This window comes from Anarhichas minor, unplaced genomic scaffold (assembly GCF_050575085.1).
Source record: "Anarhichas minor isolate MPS153535 unplaced genomic scaffold, ASM5057508v1 ptg000299l, whole genome shotgun sequence".
NCBI classification, from domain to species: Eukaryota; Metazoa; Chordata; class Actinopteri; order Perciformes; family Anarhichadidae; genus Anarhichas; species Anarhichas minor.
In genome coordinates this window covers 4,267-12,500 of record NW_027466745.1, presented here as the reverse complement: position 1 = coordinate 12,500, position 8,234 = coordinate 4,267, and positions in this window count along the sequence as shown.

Genomic DNA, 8,234 nt, shown 5'->3' with positions numbered 1-8,234 from the left:
TGGCGCTCGGCTACTGTGACCGGCTTTGCGTACATCGTGCCCCGGCTGTGGGTCTCGGATCCAGGATCCACTCGGATAGGTTTGTAGAGGTGGATGTGGTCTACGATCGGGTATAAGTGTCCCGGCTGTGCGTTGTGTTTTCGCGGAGATATGGACCTCGCAGACCGGCGATATTGTCGCTCGTCTTTCGCTGTGATTTTGTCAGAGTACGAAGATCGGCCGACGCTTTTGAACTACTTGCTGCATCGGCTGTGGTTATCCGTTTATAGGAGTGCATGGATGGCTGGTTAGAGGACGTCAAGGTCTACAATTCGGCGTAAGTACCCCGACTGTGCGTTGTGTTTTGGCGGAGATATTGAGCGCGCAATATGGCTACAGTGACCTATTTTGACCACGTCGTGCATCGGCTGTGAATGCCCGATCCTGGATCCTCCTCCACAGGTCTTTAGAAGTGGACGTGGTCTACTATTCGGCGTAGGGGACGAGTCTGTGCGTTGTGTATTCGCGGGGATATGCACCGCGCAAACCGGCGATTTGGTTTAAGGAGACAGAGTATTGGCGCTCGTCTTTCGCTGTGATTTTGTCAGAGTACGAAGATCGGCCGGCGCTTTTGAACTACTTGCTGCATCGGCTGTGGGTATCCGTTTATTGTTCTGCATGTATGGGTGGTTAGAGGAGGTCGGGGTCTACAATAGGGTATAAGTGTCCCGGCTGTGCGTGGTGTTTTGGCGGAGAGATGGAGCGCGCAAAACGGCAACTGCGACCTACTTTGACCGCGTGGTGCCTCGGCTGTGGGTCTCGGATCCAGGATCCACTCGGATAGGTTTGTAGAGGTGGACGTGGTCTACGATTGGGTATAAGTGTCCCGGCTGTGCGTGGTGTTTTCGCGGAGATATCCACCTCGCAAAACGGCGCTTCCGTTTAAGGAAACAGAGTTTTGGCGCTCGTCTTTCGCAGCGCAGCCCAGTAACGTCCCCTACCTTAAGAGAGTCCTCGTTACTCCCGCCGTTTACCCGCGCGATATGGATCCTGGTTCTGGATCTCGCATCCAGGATCCACTCGGATAGGTTTGTAGAGGTAGACGTATTATACAATTAGGTATGAGTATCCCGGCTGTGCGTTGTGTATTCGCGGAGATATCCATCTCGCAAAACGATATAAAAACGGCTGTGATTTTGTCAGAGTATGAAGATCGCCCGGCGCTTTTTGTCAGAGTATGAAGATCGGCCGGCGCTTTTCAAATACGTGCTGCCTCGGCTGTGGGTATCCGTTTATTATTATGCTTATATGGGTGGTTAGAGGACGTCGGGACCGTGGATTCGGTATAAGAATCCCCGCTGTGCGTTCCATTTCCGGGTAGATATGGACCGCGCAATATGGCCCCTGCGACCTACTTTGACTACATCGTGCCTCGGTTGTGGACCTCGCATCCATGATCCACTCGGATAGATTTGTAGAGGGGGACTTGGACTACAGTTAGATATAAGTGTCCCGGCTGTGCGTTGTGTTTTCGCGGAGATATGGACCGCGCAAAACGGGTATTTGGTTTAAGGATTTTTCGCTGTGATTTTGTCAGAGTATGAAGATCGATCGGCGGTTTTCAAACACGCGCTGCATCGGCTGTGTGTATCCGTTTATTATTCATCTTATATGGGTGGTTAGAGGACTTCCAGCTTGACAACTGGGCATGAGTATCCCCGCTGTGCGTTCTATTTCCGGGTAGATATGGCGCGCGTAATATGGTCCCTGCGACCTACTTTGACCGCGTCGTGCCTCGGCTGTGAGTGTCCGATTGTGGATCACCCTCCACATGTCTTTAGAGGTTGACGGTGGCTACAGGTCGGCATAGGTGTCCCGGCTGTGCGTTGTGTATTCGCGGGGATATGGACCGCGCAAGACGGCGATTTGGTTTAAGGAAACAGAGTATTGGCGCTATCGCTGTGATTTTGTCAGAGTATGAAGATCGGTCGGCGGTTTTCAAATACGTGCTGCCTCGGCTGTGGATACCCGTTTATTATTCTGCTTATATGGGTAGTTAGAGGACGTCGCGACCGTGTATTCAAAATAAGAATCCCCGCTGTGCGTTCCATTTCCGGGTAGATATGGCGCGCGTAATAGGGCCCCTGCGACCTACTTTGACCGCGTGGTGCCTCGGCTGTGGACCTCGCATCCAGGATCCACTCGGATAGGTTTGTAGAAGTGGACTTGGACTACAATTAGATATGAGGTTCCCGGCTGTGCGTTGTGTTTTCGCGGAGATATGGACCGCGCAAAACGGGTATTTGGTTTAAGGATTTTTCGCTGTGATTTTGTCAGAGTATGAAGATCGATCGGCGGTTTTCAAACACGCGCTGCATCGGCTGTGTGTATCCGTTTATTATTCATCTTATATGGGTGGTTAGAGGACTTCCAGCTTGACAACTGGGCATGAGTATCCCCGCTGTGCGTTCTATTTCCGGGTAGATATGGCGCGCGTAATATGGTCCCTGCGACCTACTTTGACCGCGTCGTGCCTCGGCTGTGAGTGTCCGATTGTGGATCACCCTCCACATGTCTTTAGAGGTTGACGGTGGCTACAGGTCGGCATAGGTGTCCCGGCTGTGCGTTGTGTATTCGCGGGGATATGGACCGCGCAAGACGGCGATTTGGTTTAAGGAAACAGAGTATTGGCGCTATCGCTGTGATTTTGTCAGAGTATGAAGATCGGTCGGCGGTTTTCAAATACGTGCTGCCTCGGCTGTGGATACCCGTTTATTATTCTGCTTATATGGGTAGTTAGAGGACGTCGCGACCGTGTATTCAAAATAAGAATCCCCGCTGTGCGTTCCATTTCCGGGTAGATATGGCGCGCGTAATAGGGCCCCTGCGACCTACTTTGACCGCGTGGTGCCTCGGCTGTGGACCTCGCATCCAGGATCCACTCGGTGAGGTTTGTAGAAGTGGACTTGGACTACAATTAGATATGAGGTTCCCGGCTGTGCGTTGTGTTTTCGCGGAGATATGGACCGCGCAAAACGGGTATTTGGTTTAAGGATTTTTCGCTGTGATTTTGTCAGAGTATGAAGATCGATCGGCGGTTTTCAAACACGCGCTGCATCGGCTGTGTGTATCCGTTTATTATTCATCTTATATGGGTGGTTAGAGGACTTCCAGCTCGACAACTGGGCATGAGTATCCCCGCTGTGCGTTCTATTTCCGGGTAGATATGGCGCGCGTAATATGGTCCCTGCGACCTACTTTGACCGCGTCGTGCCTCGGCTGTGAGTGTCCGATTGTGGATCACCCTCCACATGTCTTTAGAGGTTGACGGTGGCTACAGGTCGGCATAGGTGTCCCGGCTGTGCGTTGTGTATTCGCGGGGATATGGACCGCGCAAGACGGCGATTTGGTTTAAGGAAACAGAGTATTGGCGCTATCGCTGTGATTTTGTCAGAGTATGAAGATCGGTCGGCGGTTTTCAAATACGTGCTGCCTCGGCTGTGGATACCCGTTTATTATTCTGCTTATATGGGTAGTTAGAGGACGTCGCGACCGTGTATTCAAAATAAGAATCCCCGCTGTGCGTTCCATTTCCGGGTAGATATGGCGCGCGTAATAGGGCCCCTGCGACCTACTTTGACCGCGTGGTGCCTCGGCTGTGGACCTCGCATCCAGGATCCACTCGGATAGGTTTGTAGAAGTGGACTTGGACTACAATTAGATATGAGGTTCCCGGCTGTGCGTTGTGTTTTCGCGGAGATATGGACCGCGCAAAACGGGTATTTGGTTTAAGGATTTTTCGCTGTGATTTTGTCAGAGTATGAAGATCGATCGGCGGTTTTCAAACACGCGCTGCATCGGCTGTGTGTATCCGTTTATTATTCATCTTATATGGGTGGTTAGAGGACTTCCAGCTTGACAACTGGGCATGAGTATCCCCGCTGTGCGTTCTATTTCCGGGTAGATATGGCGCGCGTAATATGGTCCCTGCGACCTACTTTGACCGCGTCGTGCCTCGGCTGTGAGTGTCCGATTGTGGATCACCCTCCACATGTCTTTAGAGGTTGACGGTGGCTACAGGTCGGCATAGGTGTCCCGGCTGTGCGTTGTGTATTCGCGGGGATATGGACCGCGCAAGACGGCGATTTGGTTTAAGGAAACAGAGTATTGGCGCTATCGCTGTGATTTTGTCAGAGTATGAAGATCGGTCGGCGGTTTTCAAATACGTGCTGCCTCGGCTGTGGATACCCGTTTATTATTCTGCTTATATGGGTAGTTAGAGGACGTCGCGACCGTGTATTCAAAATAAGAATCCCCGCTGTGCGTTCCATTTCCGGGTAGATATGGCGCGCGTAATAGGGCCCCTGCGACCTACTTTGACCGCGTGGTGCCTCGGCTGTGGACCTCGCATCCAGGATCCACTCGGATAGGTTTGTAGAAGTGGACTTGGACTACAATTAGATATGAGGTTCCCGGCTGTGCGTTGTGTTTTCGCGGAGATATGGACCGCGCAAAACGGGTATTTGGTTTAAGGATTTTTCGCTGTGATTTTGTCAGAGTATGAAGATCGATCGGCGGTTTTCAAACACGCGCTGCATCGGCTGTGTGTATCCGTTTATTATTCATCTTATATGGGTGGTTAGAGGACTTCCAGCTTGACAACTGGGCATGAGTATCCCCGCTGTGCGTTCTATTTCCGGGTAGATATGGCGCGCGTAATATGGTCCCTGCGACCTACTTTGACCGCGTCGTGCCTCGGCTGTGAGTGTCCGATTGTGGATCACCCTCCACATGTCTTTAGAGGTTGACGGTGGCTACAGGTCGGCATAGGTGTCCCGGCTGTGCGTTGTGTATTCGCGGGGATATGGACCGCGCAAGACGGCGATTTGGTTTAAGGAAACAGAGTATTGGCGCTATCGCTGTGATTTTGTCAGAGTATGAAGATCGGTCGGCGGTTTTCAAATACGTGCTGCCTCGGCTGTGGATACCCGTTTATTATTCTGCTTATATGGGTAGTTAGAGGACGTCGCGACCGTGTATTCAAAATAAGAATCCCCGCTGTGCGTTCCATTTCCGGGTAGATATGGCGCGCGTAATAGGGCCCCTGCGACCTACTTTGACCGCGTGGTGCCTCGGCTGTGGACCTCGCATCCAGGATCCACTCGGATAGGTTTGTAGAAGTGGACTTGGACTACAATTAGATATGAGGTTCCCGGCTGTGCGTTGTGTTTTCGCGGAGATATGGACCGCGCAAAACGGGTATTTGGTTTAAGGATTTTTCGCTGTGATTTTGTCAGAGTATGAAGATCGATCGGCGGTTTTCAAACACGCGCTGCATCGGCTGTGTGTATCCGTTTATTATTCATCTTATATGGGTGGTTAGAGGACTTCCAGCTCGACAACTGGGCATGAGTATCCCCGCTGTGCGTTCTATTTCCGGGTAGATATGGCGCGCGTAATATGGTCCCTGCGACCTACTTTGACCGCGTCGTGCCTCGGCTGTGAGTGTCCGATTGTGGATCACCCTCCACATGTCTTTAGAGGTTGACGGTGGCTACAGGTCGGCATAGGTGTCCCGGCTGTGCGTTGTGTATTCGCGGGGATATGGACCGCGCAAGACGGCGATTTGGTTTAAGGAAACAGAGTATTGGCGCTATCGCTGTGATTTTGTCAGAGTATGAAGATCGGTCGGCGGTTTTCAAATACGTGCTGCCTCGGCTGTGGATACCCGTTTATTATTCTGCTTATATGGGTAGTTAGAGGACGTCGCGACCGTGTATTCAAAATAAGAATCCCCGCTGTGCGTTCCATTTCCGGGTAGATATGGCGCGCGTAATAGGGCCCCTGCGACCTACTTTGACCGCGTGGTGCCTCGGCTGTGGACCTCGCATCCAGGATCCACTCGGATAGGTTTGTAGAAGTGGACTTGGACTACAATTAGATATGAGGTTCCCGGCTGTGCGTTGTGTTTTCGCGGAGATATGGACCGCGCAAAACGGGTATTTGGTTTAAGGATTTTTCGCTGTGATTTTGTCAGAGTATGAAGATCGATCGGCGGTTTTCAAACACGCGCTGCATCGGCTGTGTGTATCCGTTTATTATTCATCTTATATGGGTGGTTAGAGGACTTCCAGCTCGACAACTGGGCATGAGTATCCCCGCTGTGCGTTCTATTTCCGGGTAGATATGGCGCGCGTAATATGGTCCCTGCGACCTACTTTGACCGCGTCGTGCCTCGGCTGTGAGTGTCCGATTGTGGATCACCCTCCACATGTCTTTAGAGGTTGACGGTGGCTACAGGTCGGCATAGGTGTCCCGGCTGTGCGTTGTGTATTCGCGGGGATATGGACCGCGCAAGACGGCGATTTGGTTTAAGGAAACAGAGTATTGGCGCTATCGCTGTGATTTTGTCAGAGTATGAAGATCGGTCGGCGGTTTTCAAATACGTGCTGCCTCGGCTGTGGATACCCGTTTATTATTCTGCTTATATGGGTAGTTAGAGGACGTCGCGACCGTGTATTCAAAATAAGAATCCCCGCTGTGCGTTCCATTTCCGGGTAGATATGGCGCGCGTAATAGGGCCCCTGCGACCTACTTTGACCGCGTGGTGCCTCGGCTGTGGACCTCGCATCCAGGATCCACTCGGATAGGTTTGTAGAAGTGGACTTGGACTACAATTAGATATGAGGTTCCCGGCTGTGCGTTGTGTTTTCGCGGAGATATGGACCGCGCAAAACGGGTATTTGGTTTAAGGATTTTTCGCTGTGATTTTGTCAGAGTATGAAGATCGATCGGCGGTTTTCAAACACGCGCTGCATCGGCTGTGTGTATCCGTTTATTATTCATCTTATATGGGTGGTTAGAGGACTTCCAGCTTGACAACTGGGCATGAGTATCCCCGCTGTGCGTTCTATTTCCGGGTAGATATGGCGCGCGTAATATGGTCCCTGCGACCTACTTTGACCGCGTCGTGCCTCGGCTGTGAGTGTCCGATTGTGGATCACCCTCCACATGTCTTTAGAGGTTGACGGTGGCTACAGGTCGGCATAGGTGTCCCGGCTGTGCGTTGTGTATTCGCGGGGATATGGACCGCGCAAGACGGCGATTTGGTTTAAGGAAACAGAGTATTGGCGCTATCGCTGTGATTTTGTCAGAGTATGAAGATCGGTCGGCGGTTTTCAAATACGTGCTGCCTCGGCTGTGGATACCCGTTTATTATTCTGCTTATATGGGTAGTTAGAGGACGTCGCGACCGTGTATTCAAAATAAGAATCCCCGCTGTGCGTTCCATTTCCGGGTAGATATGGCGCGCGTAATAGGGCCCCTGCGACCTACTTTGACCGCGTGGTGCCTCGGCTGTGGACCTCGCATCCAGGATCCACTCGGTGAGGTTTGTAGAAGTGGACTTGGACTACAATTAGATATGAGGTTCCCGGCTGTGCGTTGTGTTTTCGCGGAGATATGGACCGCGCAAAACGGGTATTTGGTTTAAGGATTTTTCGCTGTGATTTTGTCAGAGTATGAAGATCGATCGGCGGTTTTCAAACACGCGCTGCATCGGCTGTGTGTATCCGTTTATTATTCATCTTATATGGGTGGTTAGAGGACTTCCAGCTCGACAACTGGGCATGAGTATCCCCGCTGTGCGTTCTATTTCCGGGTAGATATGGCGCGCGTAATATGGTCCCTGCGACCTACTTTGACCGCGTCGTGCCTCGGCTGTGAGTGTCCGATTGTGGATCACCCTCCACATGTCTTTAGAGGTTGACGGTGGCTACAGGTCGGCATAGGTGTCCCGGCTGTGCGTTGTGTATTCGCGGGGATATGGACCGCGCAAGACGGCGATTTGGTTTAAGGAAACAGAGTATTGGCGCTATCGCTGTGATTTTGTCAGAGTATGAAGATCGGTCGGCGGTTTTCAAATACGTGCTGCCTCGGCTGTGGATACCCGTTTATTATTCTGCTTATATGGGTAGTTAGAGGACGTCGCGACCGTGTATTCAAAATAAGAATCCCCGCTGTGCGTTCCATTTCCGGGTAGATATGGCGCGCGTAATAGGGCCCCTGCGACCTACTTTGACCGCGTGGTGCCTCGGCTGTGGACCTCGCATCCAGGATCCACTCGGATAGGTTTGTAGAAGTGGACTTGGACTACAATTAGATATGAGGTTCCCGGCTGTGCGTTGTGTTTTCGCGGAGATATGGACCGCGCAAAACGGGTATTTGGTTTAAGGATTTTTCGCTGTGATTTTGTC